At 46.5% G+C, this 19499-nt stretch overlaps 1 non-coding gene across 1 annotated transcript; it reads right to left on the reverse strand.

Annotated features, from left to right (window-relative positions):
* Positions 1–11446: 11446 nt before the first annotated feature.
* Positions 11447–11519, reverse strand: Trnat-agu (transfer RNA threonine (anticodon AGU)). Its single transcript has one exon. It is a non-coding gene; the product is annotated as a tRNA-Thr (tRNA).
* Positions 11520–19499: the final 7980 nt, after the last annotated feature.

Raw genomic sequence — 19499 nt, forward strand, 5'->3', positions numbered from 1 at the left:
ACCCAAACGTTACATTCAACCTCTTACGAGACCGACCAAATATAGACTGGGAAACAAGACCACACACTTTGTGCATTCGGAATCGAAGGCAGGGCGTCCCTCGCCGCATTTGCTACCATGGCCATTTGCTACTTCTGCAGAAGCGGCGGCGGCGGCGACGACGACGACGACTTTGTGCATTCGGAATCGAAGGCAGGGCGTCCCTCGCCGCATTTGCTACCATGGCCATTTGCTACTTCTGCAGAAGCGGCGGCGGCGGTGGTGACGACGACGACAACGACGACCGCGAGAGGCTCTGAGATATGTGAGAAATTCATCTATAAAATGTAATTCAGACTGCCTCGTCCCACCTTATGCTGTACCGCTTTAGCAAATGACCGTGTGGCCGAATGGATAAGGCGTCGGACTTCGGATCTGAAGATTACAGGTTCGAATGCTGTCAGGCTCAGTTTTTTCCAGTTTTTTTTTTTTTTTGTCTGGCGTGAGGTCGGTCGCTCGACGGCGCGTTCGGCGCGGGCCCGCCCGTAGCCGGCGCGCCGTAAGGCACGGAGGCTCGCACTGGGGCGTATGGCTTCCAGACGGGCGTGCCGCGGCAGTCCTCACAGGGGAAGTGATGCGTCTCTTATAGCCTCTCCTTCCCAAGTGGCTCTTTGCGCCTTCCCGTGGTGCCAGACGTTAAGCTTGGCATTTTGCCTTGCGACAAAAGGGAGAGCTGCCACCCACCCCTATGCGAAAGCGAACGGTGCATGCCACAGGGGGAGCTGTGTCGAGGGACCTTACATCAGTCCCTTCTTTTCGCAGGGCGCAGAACAACAGGTGCTCTGCATGCCGGTGATCTCGTTTGTCGGCGTGGGATCGCGGAGCGTGTCGGCAAGGGTGCTTCGCCGCGCCCCTGGGTATCCGGGGCGTGTTCTGCCAAACCCAGGTGGTGGTAACATCGCCTGGGCCAGGTTAGATGGGTCCAGACCTCCGAACGCCTGGGTGACCGGCCCGCCACCTGGAGTGGGTCCCTGGCCGAGAGGTGGAAACTCGGGCAAGTAGGCGGCGAAGGGCGAGAGGTGCATCCGCCTCTCCGGAGTGCGGGGTGCAGTTGCCGGGGTGGGGCGCCTGAAATCGCCGATGACGGAGTCACCGAGGGGGACCAGTGCGCTGGAAACGGCGCGCTGAACCCAGCAGCTCTGGAGTGCTCTTGACCTAGGGGCGAGGTCGGTGAGCGAGCTGCAGAAGTCCCCCCCCCCCCATGCCAGAGGAGCCGGTCCGGAGCAAGAGACGGGCTCCCACCCCTTTTTTTATCACTCGTTCATCATGGCTACACCAGAAACGAGTGATTCGAGTGCGCCAACACGAGCTTCTGTGATGTCTGAACCCGCTCCTCAGGACGAGTCGGGACAGGCAATTGAGGAAAATGTGTTACAAAGACACACGAGAATATCATTGCTCCTCGAGCAACATATCAAAAATGGTAAAATTAGTCAAGCGGCTTTGACTATAATCAAAAATGAACTGGCGGCGTGGGCTATCGCAAACGCCAAGCTTGAGGGCCGTGTAGAAGAACTTACAAAAGAAAATGAGAGACTAAGGAAACAACCCGGAAAGACCTGGGCGGTGGTGGTCGCACAAGCGCCACGAAAACCGCAGACTACAAAGGATGCCATTGCAAAAGTCACTAAAAGATCAGACACAACGGTATTCCTAAGTACCCTGCCTGGTCAGGACACTAGCGTAAAAAGAATCCAGGAATTGCTTACGACAACTATCAATCCAGCAAAAGACAAAATTAAAATAAATAAGGTCAAACCCAGCAGAAACTCTGTTATTATTGAAGTAGCTTCAGAAGAGGACAAAGAGAAACTGTTAAGTAATGCAAAACTAAACTCGGTGGTCAAATGCGAGCCACCAAGGAAAAGGAACCCATTGGTCATCTTATATGATGTACCAACAATCATGACAAATGAAGAACTGCAAAAATCTATGAAGGCTCAGAATTTCGAACATATGACAGAAGAAGAATTCAAAGCAAATTTCAATTTGAGATTCAAAACTGGGCCTCGGGACCGTGATGTGGTCCATCACGTTGCTGAGGTCTCCGCTCACATGTGGAAAAAACATTACAGCAATGGGCAGACTATACGTCAGCTTTCACGCCATTAATACACGCGACTTTCTGGTCGTACCGCGTTGCCACAATTGTGGAGATCTCGACCACGTTTTGAGGCACTGTACCAGGGGGTCGGCCTGCTCGAAATGTGGCGAGGATGGCCACGTCAGGAAGGATTGTAGGGCTGCGGCGGTTTGTATCCCCTGCAAGAGACGGGGTAAAAAGCCCTGTGGTACCATGGGACGTAGCTGCCCCACCTACAGACTTCTGGAACAAAGGCTTATTTCAAGAATAGACTATGGCTGATCAAACCAAAGCCAACAGGATGCCCAAAAGAAAATCCCCTAGCAAAAGGAGGAGGGATGCCATGAGGGCGAGTGCCTTCAAGCATTTCTTGAGGTTGCACATGGGCACCACAACCAGAACCGTAGACAAAGGCACTCAAACCGACTCTACCACTACGGATAGAGGGACACAAACGAGGCCTCTGGCAGTTACACTCCCCTCCTCCCCAAGCAGGGAAACAAGGCCGACTAAAGACCTACGGCAACGGCATCCTGTACCAGAGACGGTGGCAGTTTCAGCAGATTTAAATATAACAACAAAACAACCAGTTCAAGAAAATAAAATAACTAGTTCAAGTGAACCAGCTGCAACAAAAGATCCTGTAGTGAGACTGCCACCTGTCGATCCAGTTAGAGTCTATCCAAACCTTGAACTCACCATGCAACTGGCGAGGCTGGAGCAGCCGACTACCCTGACCACTGCCTTGAGACATGTGGTTCGGGTGGGACATGAATATGGACAGAGAGTCACCTTCTCGGTAATGGAGGCTGTGGACAGAATTCAATCTCCCCACTGACTTCGGAGCCCTGCGTGACCTACTAAAGAAAGTCTTTGACAGACGTGGTGAAAAATTCGACCTGAACGAAATTTATCAACAAGCAGTTCTGGCAAATGGACGTATCACATTTGACTGGAACAAAACATGGCCTCATGACAGAATTCATACATACACTCCATAGACAACTACATGACGGAAATCACCATTGGCCAACTCAACACTCATAACAGCAGACTTGTCATGCAGGAGTTACGAAGGGAAGTGGAGGAGAGGAGACTGGATGTGATCTGTCTGCAAGAGCCGTACTCCTTAAACGGGAAGATAGCTTTCACAGCTGCGACCTGGCAAGTCGTCTGCAGAGGAGAAGACACTAAAGCGGCAATAATTATTACAAACAAACTGATAAGGGCTACAGTCCTAACGCAGTTCACAACCAGCCACTGCAACGTCGTGGAGCTGCAGTCTCCATCAGGAGCTATTATTATGATCACACATACTTCCAATATGGTGATGATATTGAAAGACACCTAGCACACCTCACCACAGCTATCACGGCGTTGCGGGGGCGGAAAACATTTGTGACTGCCGATATGAATGCCAAATCCCCCCTATGGTACAGTGGCACCAGGGATCCCAATGGAGAGAAGGCAGGAGAGGCCATCATGGCCTTGCAGCTTGTAGTGGCTAACAAGCCAGGCAACCCTCCGACCTATGCGGCGGGAGGGGGCCAAGGCACAAACATCGACGTGACCCTGGCTACGCCAAATGCAGCACACCTAATCCAGCAATGGAAAGTAGTGGAAAATGCCACTACAAGTGACCACAATCTCATTACTTACAACATAGGAGATGGCGAGAGCCGCTGGGCCATGGGGTGGGAAATACAATATAATTACAATAGAGCCGACTGGGAGAGACTTGCTGGGGAGTGCGACATTCCTCCGTTATCAGAGGGTGACGACCACAGAGACCTTGACGTTGACAACAGAGCCGAAGAACTGGTTTCAGTAATAACTCGAGCAGTCAAAGCAGCCGTACCTACTAGGAGGAGGGCCATGGCGGCCTCTCCATCACCATGGTCTGCTGAACTAGAGGAGATGCGCCGGTCGGTCAGAAGGCTCATGAGGCACTACCAGCGCAGTGTCGTCTGGCAAGAAAGACAAAGATGGCTGCAGCTTTACCGGGAAGCCAAAGATAACTTCCAAAAACAGCTACGGGAAGTTAGAAAAAAGAGTTGGGAACACTTTGTTCTGAACCAATTAGCATTAGACCCATGGGGCGTTCCCTACAGGCTTGTCCGGGAAAAGATCCGTTCTCCGATGGAGCTTTCAACCGTCAGGCATGGGGACCAGATGACGGGGTCTTGGCAGGAAACTGCTGAGGTCCTTCTCCACTCCCTGTTGCCTGATGATACTGCGGATGAGACAGACGAACAACGGCAGCTGCGGGAGAATAACAACAATGCGTATGAAAATGATTTGGCAGTCTACCCATTCTCAGAAGAAGAGGTAGCTGCCCATATAAATTCCCTGAAGAGAGGAAAAGCTCCTGGGCCAGACGGTATTGTGGCGGAGGTGGTGCAATTCCTGGCCCCCCAGATAGTCGCCCCTCTAACTCATTTATATAACGAATGCCTCAGGCAGAAAAAGTTCCCTCGAATATGGAAGAGGGAAAATGTGGTAATTATAAAGAAAGGGGCTGACAAAGACCCAGCAGAAACTAAATCTTACAGACCTATCTGCCTGCTTGATCTGCTTGGGAAGATTCTGGAGAGACTTCTGGCTGATAGACTGGCTGCACACCGAGTGCTGTGCGGAATGAGCAACAGGCAGTTTGGCTTCAGGCCTGGACGATCGGCATCTGATGCAATCGCCCTGGCGGCCGAGGTCTGCGGCTCTACCCTGTACAAGTACGTTGTTGGCATCATGGTGGATATAAGTGGCGCCTTCGACAACCTGTGGTGGCCTTCGCTCTTCTCCTGCTTAAGGGAGAAGGAGTGTCCAGGGCTGCTATATGGCTGTGAAGATCGGGAGGTCTGGCTATCATCTACTAGCACAAGAGTAAGGAAAACTATCACCAAGGGATGTCCCCAGGGTTCCGTACTGGGTCCGCTGTTCTGGGACATCCACATGGAACCCTTACTAGACACATTACAACAAAGTGATTTGTGCTGGAGGTGATAGCCTACGCAGATGATCTCCTCCTACAGGTCGGCGGCCGTAGCCGAGAAGACATAGAGCCTAAGATCGAGAGAACAATAAACACACTTCAACTGTGGTGCCGCAAGACTAAAATGAAAATTTCACTGGCCAAGTCTACGTACCTTCTTCTAAAGGGACAATTAGCTCGTAACCCTACTGTTAGGATAGATGGATCACCAGTTCTCCGGCGACGTGAGACACGCTACCTTGGTATCATCATTGATGAAAGGTGGACTTTTGGTAGACACATCGAAACCGTAACTCAAAGAGCTTTACAGGTACTCAACAACCTCATCTCCATTGGGCACAAGCGGTTTCATCTTCCACCACATCTCATCAAACTTTATCATAACAGTATACTAACATCCATAGTGGGTTACGGATCCGGAGTCTGGGCACACAGGCTCACGAGGGTGGTGCCCGCCACGACAGTGAGGAGAGTGCAGAGAAATATGATTCTGAGATCAGTGGGGGCATACAGAACTACACCGGGAGGAGCCCTGTTAGTTATAATGGGGCTTTGCCCCCTGGATATCAAAATTCGGGAGCAGGCCGCTTGGTACTGGACTAAAAAGGGGAATTTGGAAAAAACCGAGGAAATTCTGGGCAGCAGGACTGAAAATAAAGTAGAGATTAGGAAAAAAGGGGAGCTGCTATGGCAACTTTCGTGGGAAACCGGAGAAACAGGGCGTCGAACCTTTGAGCTCCTACCAGATGTCAGGGAAAGGATGGGAATGTCACATTTCGATCCATACCGGGGACTCATCCACTTCCTCACTGGACATGGACCGTACTCGACATATCTATGTCGATTTGGTAAAAAGGCGACACCTGCGTTTGACTGTGGTGTTCCGGAGGGTACTCCTGACCAGGTAGTCTACGAGTGCCCCCTTTTCAATGATGTGGCCTCAGTACTGCGGGACCAACTACCACACAACGACACATATAGACTAATCAGACATCGCAACACTTTCCATATCATCAATAAACTGGCTAACGCGATATCTCAGAAATTCCTAAAGGACTACCTGAAAGAACTATAGTAGTACAAGAAAGAGATAAACCAGGACACAGATAGAGTTTGATACCCTACTCCCAAACCGCCTGGGCGCGGAAAGGCCGACTTCCTCAGTCTGAATCCGCTGCGCCACAGGATTCTGGGGGAGTGGGGAGCAGCCTTACCGAACCAGACAACGCACCGGACTTGACATTAGGATAAGTTAGTTGTAGGACTTAGTTTTTAGACATTATTATTAGTAACCTGCAGCGATTACCATCTTGCCCAGTGTCAGGGGCACGCTCATTGGGGTTAGCTCAATGAGCAAGGCTCTATAGTAGGTTTATATAAATTAGCTGAAACAACTCTAACGCTGTAGGATTTAGTAACTAGTCTTAAGATTAAATGTTTGTAGTAGACTAACACTAATGTTGCCCATTGCTCACTGATCACTTACATACTAACTAGTTACTACATAGGACTTAGAATTAGCTGCTAATTACCCTTGTATAACTAACTTGGCCCACTAATCAAATAAGGCAGTGGGCTAGATGTAGAATTAACATTCTTTTATGGAAATAAAGAATTATTTAAAACAAAAAAAAATGCTTTATCTGCGAAATTCGCCTTAATCACATCTGAGCGTAATTCTTAATAAAACGCTTGTCGCTAATTGTTCTTCATCACAGATACTGTTTGCTATACGGCCACGACGCGCAACCGATTTCCAAAATTCGTCTTCCTCCTCTGAGGATGGGAACTCACGACCCCTGGTTTACAAGACCAGTGCTCTACCACTGAGCTAAAGAGGCGCGGCCTAGCGGTACTCTTGCGTACTTCGTCCTTACGGTCGTCTGGATCATCAGACTTGAGCTGACAACACTTCATATTACCGACTAGTACTTGCAGCTATGGCGATCCATTACTGCTTGGCTACACATCTGACACATAACTGATGTGCTCTCCAAACAACAACACTTGCATTTCAGAACATGTCTTTCACACATGTCTACAAAATCACCTTTACCTTCAAATACAGTTTTCTTGCGACTGACAGAGACGTAGGCAAAGTTAAAAGTTGCTATTTCCATTACATCACGTTAATCAGAAAAACGGTAATTTACATCTGCAGCGGAACAAAATTCCGTTCCGCAAAGCGTGGGGCTCGAAGCCACGACCCTGGGATTAAGAATATCATGCTCTACCGACTGAGCTAGCCGGCTGCCTCGGTGAATACCTGAGGGTTAGCACGTCACACAGTACTCGCTTGGGTTGGGTGGTCCCATACAGAATCTCTCCATGCTGCCTAATGTTTTCCTAACGTCACACTCGTCACGTACTTCACTTTTATTTCATAATCATTTCTGAGAGGTAAGGGAATTGCATGACAACCTGCAGAGCTAGTGGCGTCAAAATTAACACACATACTTGATGTGACTCAAAAGCCGAACGAGTTACTTTCCGACGTTGTTTTAGATGTGCAAGTGCCAGTGAAAACTCGCGGTGACGGCACTCTGCCGAACATTTCGCTAGTTAACACCGGTCTTGTTGTGTGTGTTTCAAGCTCAAGAGCATCTCCAAGCAGAAAATGGTCAACCGAAACATTCAGACGGTTTCGTACTGCTCAATTGCTACAATAAAACGGTATGTTTCTTTTTCAGAACTGGAAAAACACCGAGCGTGACAGCATTCGAACCTGTAATCTTGAGATCCGAAGTCCGACGCCTTATCCAGTCGGCCACACGGTTACTAGCGACCAAGTATAACTTGTATACGACTCATCTCGTAACGCTCACACCCGTGGGGAATAGTGATTTCGTTCCACACAGCCGCTGCCCCTTGCTCTTTCCCAAACAAACGTTACATTCAACCTCTTACGAGACCGACCAAATATAGACTGGGAAACAAGAAAACAAACTTTGTGCATTCGGAATCGAAGGCAGGGTGTCCCTCGCCGCATTTGCTACCATGGCCATTTGCTTCTTCTGCAGAAGCGGCAGCGGCGGCGACGACGACGACGACGACGACGACGACGACGACGACGACGACGACGACCGCGAGAGGCTCTGAGATATGTGAGAAATTCATCTATAAAATGTAACTCAGACTGCCTCGTCCCACCTTATGCTGTACCGCTTTGGCAAATGCTTTATCTGCGCCATTCGCCTTAATCACGTCTGAGCGTAATTCTTAATAAAACGCTTGTCGCTAATTGTTCGTCATCACAGATACTGTTTGCTATACGGCCACGACGCGCAACTGATTTCCAAAATTCGTCTTCCTCTTCTGAGGATGGGAACTCACGACCCCTGGCTTACTAGACCAGTGCTCTACCACTGAGCTAAAGAGGAGCGTCCTAGCGGTACTCTTGCGTACTTCGTCCTTACGGTCGTCTGGATCATCAGACTTGAGCTGACAACACTTCAAATTACCGACTACTATTTGCAGCTATGGCGACCCATTACTGCTTGGCTACACATCTGACACGTAACCGATGTGCTCTCCAAACAACAACACTTGCATTTCAGAACATGTCTTTCACACATGTCTACAAAATCACCTTTACCTTCAAATACAGTTTTCTTGCGACTGACAGAGACATAAGCAAAGTTAAAAGTTGCCATTTCCATTACATCACGTTAATCAGAAAAACGGTAATTTACATCTGCAGCGGAACAAAATTCCGTTCCGACCAGCGTGGGGCTCGAACCCACGACCCTGGTATTAAGAATATCATGCTCTACCGACAGAGCTAGCCTTCTGCCTCGGTGAATACCTGCCGGTCTAACACGTCGCACAGTACTTATTTGGGTTGGTTGGTCCCATACAGAATCTCTCCATGTTTCCTAATGTTTTCCTAACGTCACACTCGTCACGTACTTCACTTTTATTTCATAATCATTTCTGAGAGGTAAAGGAATTGCATGACAACCTGCAGAGCTAGTGGCGTCAAAATTAACACACATACTTGATGTGACTCAAAAGCCGAACGAGTTACTTTCCGACGATGTTTTAGATGTGCAAGTGCCAGTCAAAACTCGCGGTGACGGCACTCTGCCGACCATTTCGCTAGTTAACACCGGTCTTGTTGTGTGTGTTTCAAGCTCAAGAGCATCTCCAAGCAGAAAATGGTCAACAGCAACATTAAGACGGTTTCGTACTGCTCAATTGCTACATTAAAATGGTATGTTTCTTTTTCAGAAAACAAAAAAAACGAGCGTGACAGCATTCGAACCTGCAATCTTCAGATCCGAAGTCCGAGGGTTTATCCATTCGGCCACACGGTTACTAGCGACCAAGTAATACTTTTATACGACTCATCTCGTAACGCTCACACCCGTGGGGAATAGTGATTTCGTTCCACACAGTCGCTGCCCCTTGCTCTTTCCCAAACAAACGTTACATTCAACCTCTTACGAGACCGACCAAATATAGACTGGGAAACAAGACCACACACTTTGTGCATTCGGAATCGAAGGCAGGGTGTCCCTCGCCGCATTTGCTACCATGGCCATTTGCTACTTCTGCAGAAGCGGTGGCGACGACGACGACGACGACGACGACGACCGCGAGAGGTTCTGAGATATGTGAGCAATTCATCTATAAAATGTAATTCAGACTGCCTCGTCCCACCTTATGCTGTACCGCTTTGGCAAATGCTTTATCTGCGCCGTTCGCCTTAATCACATCTGAGCGCAATTCTTAATAAAACGCTTGTCGCTAATTGTTCGTCATCACAGATACTGTTTGCTATACGGCCACGACGCGCAACTGATTTCCAAAATTCGTCTTCCTCCTATGAGGATGGGAACTCACGACCCCTGGTTTTTTAGACCAGCGCTCTACCACTGAGCAAAAGAGGCGCGGCCTAGCGGTACTCTTGCGTACTTCATAATTACGTTCGTCTGGATCATCAGACTTAAGCTGACAACACTTCATATTACCGACTACTATTTGCAGCTATGGCGATCCATTACTGCTTGGCTACACATCTGACACATAACCGATGTGCTCTCCAAACAACAACACTTGCATATCAGAACATCTTTCACACATGTCTACAAAATCACCTTTACCTTCAAATACAGTTTTCTTGCGACTGACAGAGACATATAGAAAGTTAAAAGTTGCCATTTCCATTACATCACGTTTATCAGAAAAACGGTAATTTACATCTGCAGCGGAACAAAATTCCGTTGCGACCAGCGTGGGGCTCGAACCCTCGACACTGAGATTAAGAATATCATGCTCTACCGACAGAGCTAGCCGGCTGCCTCGGTAAATACGTGCGATCTAGCACGTCACACAGTACTTATTTGGGTTGGGTGGTCCCATACACAATCTCTCCATGCTGCCTAATGTTTTCCTAACGTCACACTCGTCACGTACTTCACTTTTATTTCATAATCATTTCTGAGAGGTAAAGGAATTGCATGACAACCTGCAGAGCTAGTGGCATCAAAATTAACACACATACTTGATGTGACTCAAAAGCCGAACGAGTTACTTTCCGACGTTGTTTTAGATGTGCAAGTGCCAGTCAAAACTCGCGGTGACGGCACTCTGCCGACCAATTCGCTAGTTAACACAGGTCTTGTTGTGTGTGTTTCAAGCTCAAGAGCATCTCCAAGCACAAAATAGTCAACAGAAAAATTCAGACGGTTTCGTACTAATCAAAAGCTACATTAAAACGGTATGTTTCTTTTTCAGAACTGGAAAAAAAAAGATCGTGACAGCATTTGAACCTGTCATCTTCAGACCCGAAGTCAGACGCCTTATCCATTCGGCCACACGGTCACTAGCGACCAAGTATAACATGTATACGACTCATCTCGTAACGCTCACACCCGTGGGGAATAGTGATTTCGTTCGACACAGCCGCTGCCCCTTGCTCTTTCCCAAACAAACGTTACATTCAACCTCTTACGAGACCGACCAAATATAGACTGGGAAACAAGACCACACACTTTGTGCATTCGGAATCGAAGGCAGCGTGTCCCTCGCCGCATTTGCTACCATGGCCATTTGCTACTTCTGTAGAAAGGGCGACGACGACGACGACGACGACGACGACGACGACGACCGCGAGAGGCTCTGAGATATGTGAGAAATTCATCTATAAAATGTAATTCAGACTGCCTCGTCCCACCTTATGCTGTACCGCTCTGGCAAATGCTTTATCTGCGCCATTCGCCTTAATCACATCTGAGCGTAATTCTTAATAAAACGCTTGTCGCTAATTGTTCGTCATCACAGATACTGTTTGCTATACGGTCACGACGCGCAACTGATTTCCAAAATTCGTCTTCCTCCTCTGAGGATGCGAACTCACGACCCCTGGTTTACTAGACCAGCGCTCTACCACTGAGCTAAAGAGGCGCAGCCTAGCGGTATTCTTGCGTACTTCATCCTTACGGTCGTCTGGATCATCAGACTTGAGCTGACAACACTTCATATTACCGACTACTATTTGCAGCTATGGCGATCCATTACTGCTTAGCTACACATCTGACACGTAACCGATGTGCTCTCCAAACAACAACACTTGCATTTCAGAACATGTCTTTCACACATGTCTACAAAATCACCTTTACCTTCAAATACAGTTTTCTTGCGACTGACAGAGACGTAGGCAAAGTTAAAAGTTGCTATTTCCATTACATCACGTTAATCATAAAAACGGTAATTTACATCTGCAGCGGAACAAAATTCCGTTCCGACCAGCGTGGGGCTCGAACCCACGACCCTGGGATTAAGAATATCATGCTCTACCGACTGAAATAGCCAGCTGCCTCGGTGAATACGTGCGGGTTAGAACGTCACACAGTACTTATTTTGGTTGGGTGGTCCCATACAGAATCTCTCTATGGTGCCTAATGTTTTCCTAACGTCACACTCGTCACGTACTTCACTTTTATTTCATAATCATTTCTGAGAGGTAAAGGAATTGCATGACAACCTGCAGAGCTAGTGGCGTCAAAATTAACTTACATACTTGATGTGACTCAAAAGCCGAACGAGTTACTTTCCGACGTTGTTTTAGATGTGCAAGTGCCAGTCAAAACTCGCGGTGACGGCACTCTGCCGTCCATTTCGCTAGTTAACACCGGTCTTGTTGTGTGTGTTTCAAGCTCAAGAGCATCTCCAAGCAGAAAATGGTCAACAGAAACATTCAAACGGTTTCGTACTGCTCAATTGCTACATTAAAATGGTATGTTTCTTCTTCAGAAAACAAAAAAAACGAGCGTGACAGCATTCGAACCTGCAACCTTCAGATCCGAAGTCCGACGGTTTATCCATTCGGCCACACGGTTACTAGCGACCAAGTAAAACTTTTATATGACTCATCTCGTAAAGCTAACACCCGTGGGGAATAGTGATTTCGTTCCACACAGCCGCTGCCCCTTGCTCTTTCCCACCCAAACGTTACATTCAGCCTCTTACGAGACCGACCAAATATAGACTGGGAAACAAGACCACACACTTTGTGCTTTCGGAATCGAAGGCAGGGTGTCCCTCGCCGCATTTGCTACCATGGCCATTTGCTACTTCTGCAGAAGCGGCGACGACGACGACGACGACGATGACGACCGCGAGACGCTCTGAGATATGTGAGAAATTCATCTATAAAATGTAATTCAGACTGCCTCGTCCCACCTTATGCTGTACCGCTTTGGCAAATGCTTTATCTGCGCCATTCGCCTTAATCACATCTGAGCGTAATTCTTAATAAAACGCTTGTCGCTAATTGTTCGTCATCACAGATACTGTTTGCTATACGGCCACGACGCGCAACTTATTTCCAAAATTCGTCTTCCTCTTCTGAGGATGGGAACTCACGACTCCTGGTTTACTAGACCAGTGCTCTACCACTGAGCTAAAAAGGCGCGGCCTAGCGGTACTCTTGCGTACTTCATAATTACGGTCGTCTGGATCATCAGACTTGAGCTGACAACACTTCATATTACCGACTACTATTTGCAGCTATGGCGATCCATTACTGCTTGGCTACACATCTGACACGTAACCGATGTGCTCTCCAAACAACAACACTTGCATTTCGGAACATGTCTTTCACACATGTCTACAAAATCACCTTTACCTTCAAATACAGTTTTCTTGCGACTGACAGAGACGTAGGCAAAGTTAAAAGTTGCTATTTCCATTACATCACGTTAATCATAAAAACGGTAATTTACATCTGCAGCCGAACAAAATTCCGTTCCGACCAGCGTGGGGCTCGAACCCACGACTCTGGGATTAAGAATATCATGCTCTACCGACTGAAATAGCCGGCTGCCTCGGTGAATACGTGCGGGTTAGAACGTCACACAGTACTTATTTTGGTTGGGTGGTCCCATACAGAATCTCTCTATGCTGCCTAATGTTTTCCTAACGTCACACTCGTCACGTACTTCACTTTTATTTCATAATCATTTCTGAGAGGTAAAGGAATTGCATGACAACCTGCAGAGCTAGTGGCGTCAAAATTAACACACATACTTGATGTGACTCAAAAGCCGAACGAGTTACTTTCCGACGTTGTTTTAGATGTGCAAGTGCCAGTCAAAACTCGCGGTGACGGCACTCTGCCGACCATTTCGCTAGTTAACACCGGTCTTGTTGTGTGTGTTTCAAGCTCAAGAGCATCTCCAAGCACAAAATGGTCAACAGAAACATTCAGACGGTTTCGTACTAATCAAAAGCTACATTAAAACGGTATGTTTCTTTTTCAGAACTGGAAAAAAAAAGATCGTGACAGCATTTGAACCTGTCATCTTCAGACCCGAAGTCCGACGCCTTATCCATTCGGCCACACGGTCACTAGCGACCAAGTGTAACATGTATACGACTCATCTCGTAACGCTCACACCCGTGGGGAATAGTGATTTCGTTCGACACAGCCGCTGCCCCTTGCTCTTTCCCAAACAAACGTTACATTCAGCCTCTTACGAGACCGACCAAATATAGACTGGGAAACAAGACCACACACTTTGTGCATTCGGAATCGAAGGCAGGGTGTCCCTCGCCGCATTTGCTACCATGGCCATTTGCTACTTCTGCAGAAGCGGCGACGACGACGACGACGACGACGACGACGACCGCGAGAGGCTCTGAGATATGTGAGAAATTCATCTATAAAATGTAATTCAGACTGCCTCGTCCCACCTTATGCTGTACCGCTTTGGCAAATGCTTTATCTGCGCCATTCGCCTTAATCACATCTGAGCGTAATTCTTAATAAAACGCTTGTCACTAATTGTTCGTCATCACAGATACTGTTTGCTATACGGCCACGACGCGCAACTGATTTCCAAAATTCGTCTTCCTCCTCTGAGGATGGGAACTCACGACCACTGTTTTACTAGACCAGTGCTCTACCACTGAGCTAAAGAGGCGCGGCCTAGCGGGACTCTTGTGTACTTCGTCCTTACGGTCGTCTGGATCATCAGACTTGCGCTGACAACACTTCATATTACCGACTACTATTTGCAGCTATGGCGATCCATTACTGCTTGACTACACATCTGAAACGTAACCGATGTGCTCTCCAAACAACAACACTTGCATTTCAGAACATGTCTTTCACACATGTCTACAAAATCACCTTTACCTTCAAATACAGTTTTCTTGCGACTGACAGGGACATAAGCAAAGTTAAATGTTGCCATTTCCATTACATCACGTTTATCAGAAAAACGGTAATTTACATCTGCAGCGTAACAAAATTCCGTTTCGACCAGCGTGGGGCTCGAACCCTCGACACTGAGATTAAGAATATCATGCTCTACCGACTGAAATAGCCGGCTGCCTCAGTGAATACCTACCGGTCTAGCACGTCACACAGTACTTATTTGGGTTGGGTGGTCCCATACAGAATCTCTCCATGCTGCCTAATGTTTTCCTAACGTCACACTCGTCACGTACTTCACTTTTATTTCATAATCATTTCTGAGAGGTAAAGGAATTGCATGACAACCTGCAGAGCTAGTGGCGTCAAAATTAACACACATACTTGATGTGACTCAAAAGCCGAACGAGTTACTTTCCGACGTTGTTTTAGATGTGCAAGTGCCAGTCAAAACTCGCGGTGACGGCACTCTGATGACCATTTCGCTAGTTAACACCGGTCTTGTTGTGTGTTTCAAGCTCAAGAGCATCTCCAAGCACAAAATGGTCAACAGAAACATTCAGACGGTTTCGTACTGCTCAAAAGATACATTAAAACGGTATGTTTCTTTATCAGAACTGGAAAAGAAAAAAAAGATCAAGACAGCATTAGAACCTGTCATCTTCAGATCCGGAGTCCGACGCCTTATCCATTTTTTTTTTTTTTTTTTTTTTTTTTTTTTTTTTTTTTTTTTTTTTTTTTTTTGGGCCTCCCATCACCCCTTTTAGCCCATCCTTGCGCTCTCCATAATTCGCCTTCATCGGCGTCGGCTTCTCACGCCATGTACATTACCATAAACTGATGAGACGAAGTTAATCCCTTTATCGTGGAGAAACTAATGTACCCCTTCTTTGGGCTTATTGATAATGTGAAAAAAGAATGAAGTCTTCAGTAGGTAGAAACAGAAGTTATGTTCAGTTTGTTTCCTTCTTCATCGCTGTTTTTTGTTGTCACACTTAAAGCAAATAGTCTTCCTTGACAAAGAAACGTCAGAGGGCATTTCGAAACTGCCTCTTCTCTCTGAAAATGCTTAAAAAACAAACCATATTCGGTGAGAAGCAACTATTTATAATGGCTTCTTGAAAAATAGATTAATAAACGTTGAACTCAAAGAACGGCAATTCCGGTAAAAACTAAAATTTTTTTTTTTTTTTCACGATTGTTAAGTAAGTTAGTAGTGGTGAACACTCTCTTACGTTTGTCTTCTGTGTCCGCAGATATTTCTTGTTAATTCTTTTACATCAAGGTCTTGATTAAAAAATTTGCGTATGTTTCTTTATATTTACTAGTCTTCAGTAACATGTGATGCTCAGTTAGCGGAGAGATCCAAAAATCCTCTTGGCTTTTCTCTTCCTTCGTGAAGAGGTAATGGACCGTTGCCGCTTTCAGCCAATTGACTGCGTTGCGTTTCGTGTTAGGAAAGGGTACATCATCCGGTGTCAAAAAGTCCGCAGGCGTTATAGCGTTAGGTGACGTTCGAAGGATGAGTGCCAGCTTTCGTCGGACATTCAGCCAGATATCTTTAACCTTGTCGCACACGAAACGATGTTCTTCGTTATCAATTAAACTACACGTTGCACACAAAGGCGAATCCGCTAAGTGGATCGAATGAAGTTTCGAGTTTGTTGCAACTTTCCTATTTACAACAAAGTACCATGTTGCTTTCAGATGAGTAGCTAAGCTACGGTTATGAATATTTGCCCATATCACTTTCCAGTTAGAACATGGATAGTTTTGTTCTATTTTGTTGTTCTTCTTTTCTCCCATCAATTTGCCATATATTTCTTTTACGTTTGTCATGTCTTTTTCCGGAATTCTTGAACGTAGGTAGCTATATTCTATTAAAAACCATCGTAAATGGTAAAGTCCGCTCGGTATGTGCTGCACATTAATGGGTGGAGAGAGGTCATCTGGAGCTATTTCAGATAGCAAGTGCGCGGCGATACAGCTGCCGGATTGTCTCCATTGTTGAAATGTATTGGAGATGTACAGAGCCTGCGACTTTTTAGTAACATTCGTTAAGTTTAAGCCGCCATTATTAGTGGAGAGCGTCAGAGTGTCATACTGGATTTTAAATATGTGGCCATGGCTCACAAAATAGCCTATTGCTGACATAATTTGTTTGGCGATGCCGGCGTTTATTGGCAGTATCTGGGCGACATAATTGACTTTGGAAGTAATAGAGACGTTCGCTAAAGACACTCTCGGAATTTCATTTAATTGTCGAATACTATGTGTCCGTACACTAGCTCGTATGGTAGTTAGTACTTGTCTATAGTTGGCCGCAATAGTTTGACGTATATTTTTTCGGAAATCAATGCCGAGACACTTCAAGGCTGTTAGCTCACGTAACTGACCGTGTGTGCGCATGCCAATGCCACATCCGATATTGAATATGCCGGGCTTGGTTTTGTTTAACCTCGCGGCTGACGCTCGTTCGTATTTTTCTATTATGTGCATTGCCGTCTCGACTTCCGCTACATTCATAACGAGAAACCCAACATCGTCCGCATAAGCTTTACATATTATTTTGTTTCCTCGTATTTGCAATCCTTGTAACCGCTGAGTCAAGGTAGCGAGCAAAGGTTCGATGGCCATGGCAAAAAGTGCCATGGACAACGGACAACCTTGCCTGACGGAACATGCGATCTCGACTGGCCGGCTAGGCTGTCCATTTATGATGATTCTGGAGGAGTTATTCGTTACCAAACGTCGTATGAGGTCGACGAATCTCGGCGGAAAACCCATTGCGCCCATCGTTTTCAGGAGGTAGGAGTGGCTGATCCTGTCGAAGGCTTTATCGAAATCTAACGACACGATGGCACATTTTAGTCGACATACTTCTGCTATTGAAATTATGTCGCGGTAGTCGGACAGCGTCTGCTGAATTTTCCTATCTTTGCCCACGCTAGACTGATATGGGCCGGTGACGCTGGCCATTACATTTTTAAGTCTGTGGGCTAAGAGCCGCGAAAAAATTTTATAGTCACTGTTCAGCAGAGTGATTGGTCTCAAATTTCCAATTTTCTTGCCAGCCGATTTTTTTGCGATTAACACTATCATACCTTCACGAAAATCTTTCGGTATCTCCTTATTGAGGTTCAGAAGTTCATTACAGATGCATGTAATTCTATGTTTTATATGTTCCCAGAAGACTTGATAAAATTCTGCTGGTATGCCGTCAGCTCCAGGGGATTTATTTTTTGCACTTTGATAGACAGCATAGTGTACATCGTCTTCGGTCGCCTCCGCTATTAGAGCTTCCGCGTACGCGTTACCAACGCGTCCTTGCAGGTGGGTCAGTAAATCGTCCTGTGCTTTTTCGTCTACCTCTTTATGTGAAAACAAGTTGTCGAAATGGGTTAGTATTTCTGCTTTTATGTCGTTGTGCATTGTCAAGGTGGTTCCATTATCAGTTTTAAGCTCCGTCAGTATTTTGCGGAATCCTCGTTTAGTTTCACGAATCACATGATATATCGAAGTGGCTTCTTTTTGCGCCACAGTCTCTGCTCTTGACCTTATTTGGTATCCTTCAAGCTGTTGTCGCCTTAATGTCAGTATTTTTGCCTGGAATTTTTTAATTCTCCCATGGTTCCCAATAGCTGTAGCACCTTGCAGGTAGAGTTCTCGGAGACAATGAAAGTAAAATTCTATCGTTCTTTTCCGCCAAAAGCTCTTCTCCCGGGAGTAGTTGATGAAACATCTCCGGATCTGAGGTTTGGCGCATTTGAGCCACCAATCCAAGGTCGAGTGGTAAGAGCTGAGTTTGGTCTCGCAGGCTCTCCAAGTGGTGAGAAAGGCTTCTCGACAGGCAGGATCTTTTAAGTGTGAAACATTAAGTTTCCATGGCCCTTTATATCGACAGGTTCCTTGTCGTTCCAAATTTAATGTGCATATATATGCAGCGTGGTCCGAAAAAACGGTTGGCCAAACTTCAGACTGCAGGATGCGGTGTTTCAGATTGGACGAGACATATATTCGATCCAACCGGCTCGCTGAATGATTATTGAGGTGGGTAAGGCCGGGTGCCGCGCCGTGCTTTTGCTCCCACGAATCAGTTAAACGGAGGTCGGTGACGATACGTTCCAGGTCCGGCGATTTGTTGTAGTTCGGAGGTTGGTCTTTGGCATGTATGACACTGTTAAAGTTGCCTCCAAGGATGGTATGGGTGCAGTGTACACCAAACAAAGGAACAATTCCCTCCTTAAAAAACTGTGCTCGTTGGCACCGATTGGTAGAACCAGATGGGGCATAGACATTAATAATCCTGGTGTTATAAAGCGTGCCGGCAATGCCTCTGCCGTTAGGCAGTTTTGTTACGTCTGTAATGACGACGCCCTCTTTGAAAAGAAATGCGGTACCCAAATCACATCCAATTCCAGGATTGACTATAACATTATACCCCTGTATGAAGTCAAGTTCGATGTTTGTTACTTCTTGTAAAAACAAAATGTCCACATCAGCTGCATACAGGAAATCTTTTAAATTTTGTAAATTAAATGGGCTACAAATTTTATTGATGTTCAGCGTAGCGATCTTATAGGCCTGCAACGGAACTACGTTAGCCAAGACGGGAGTGTAATTAGGAAAAACTCTGGCAACATATCATTTCGAAAAAACATTAAGAAATCTGACCCGAGAGACATGTGGACACAAGTCAGTAAAACCGTTCAGACTAGAAATATTCA

The sequence above is a fragment of the Schistocerca gregaria genome, chromosome 1, assembly GCF_023897955.1.
Source record: "Schistocerca gregaria isolate iqSchGreg1 chromosome 1, iqSchGreg1.2, whole genome shotgun sequence".
NCBI lineage: Eukaryota > Metazoa > Arthropoda > Insecta > Orthoptera > Acrididae > Schistocerca > Schistocerca gregaria.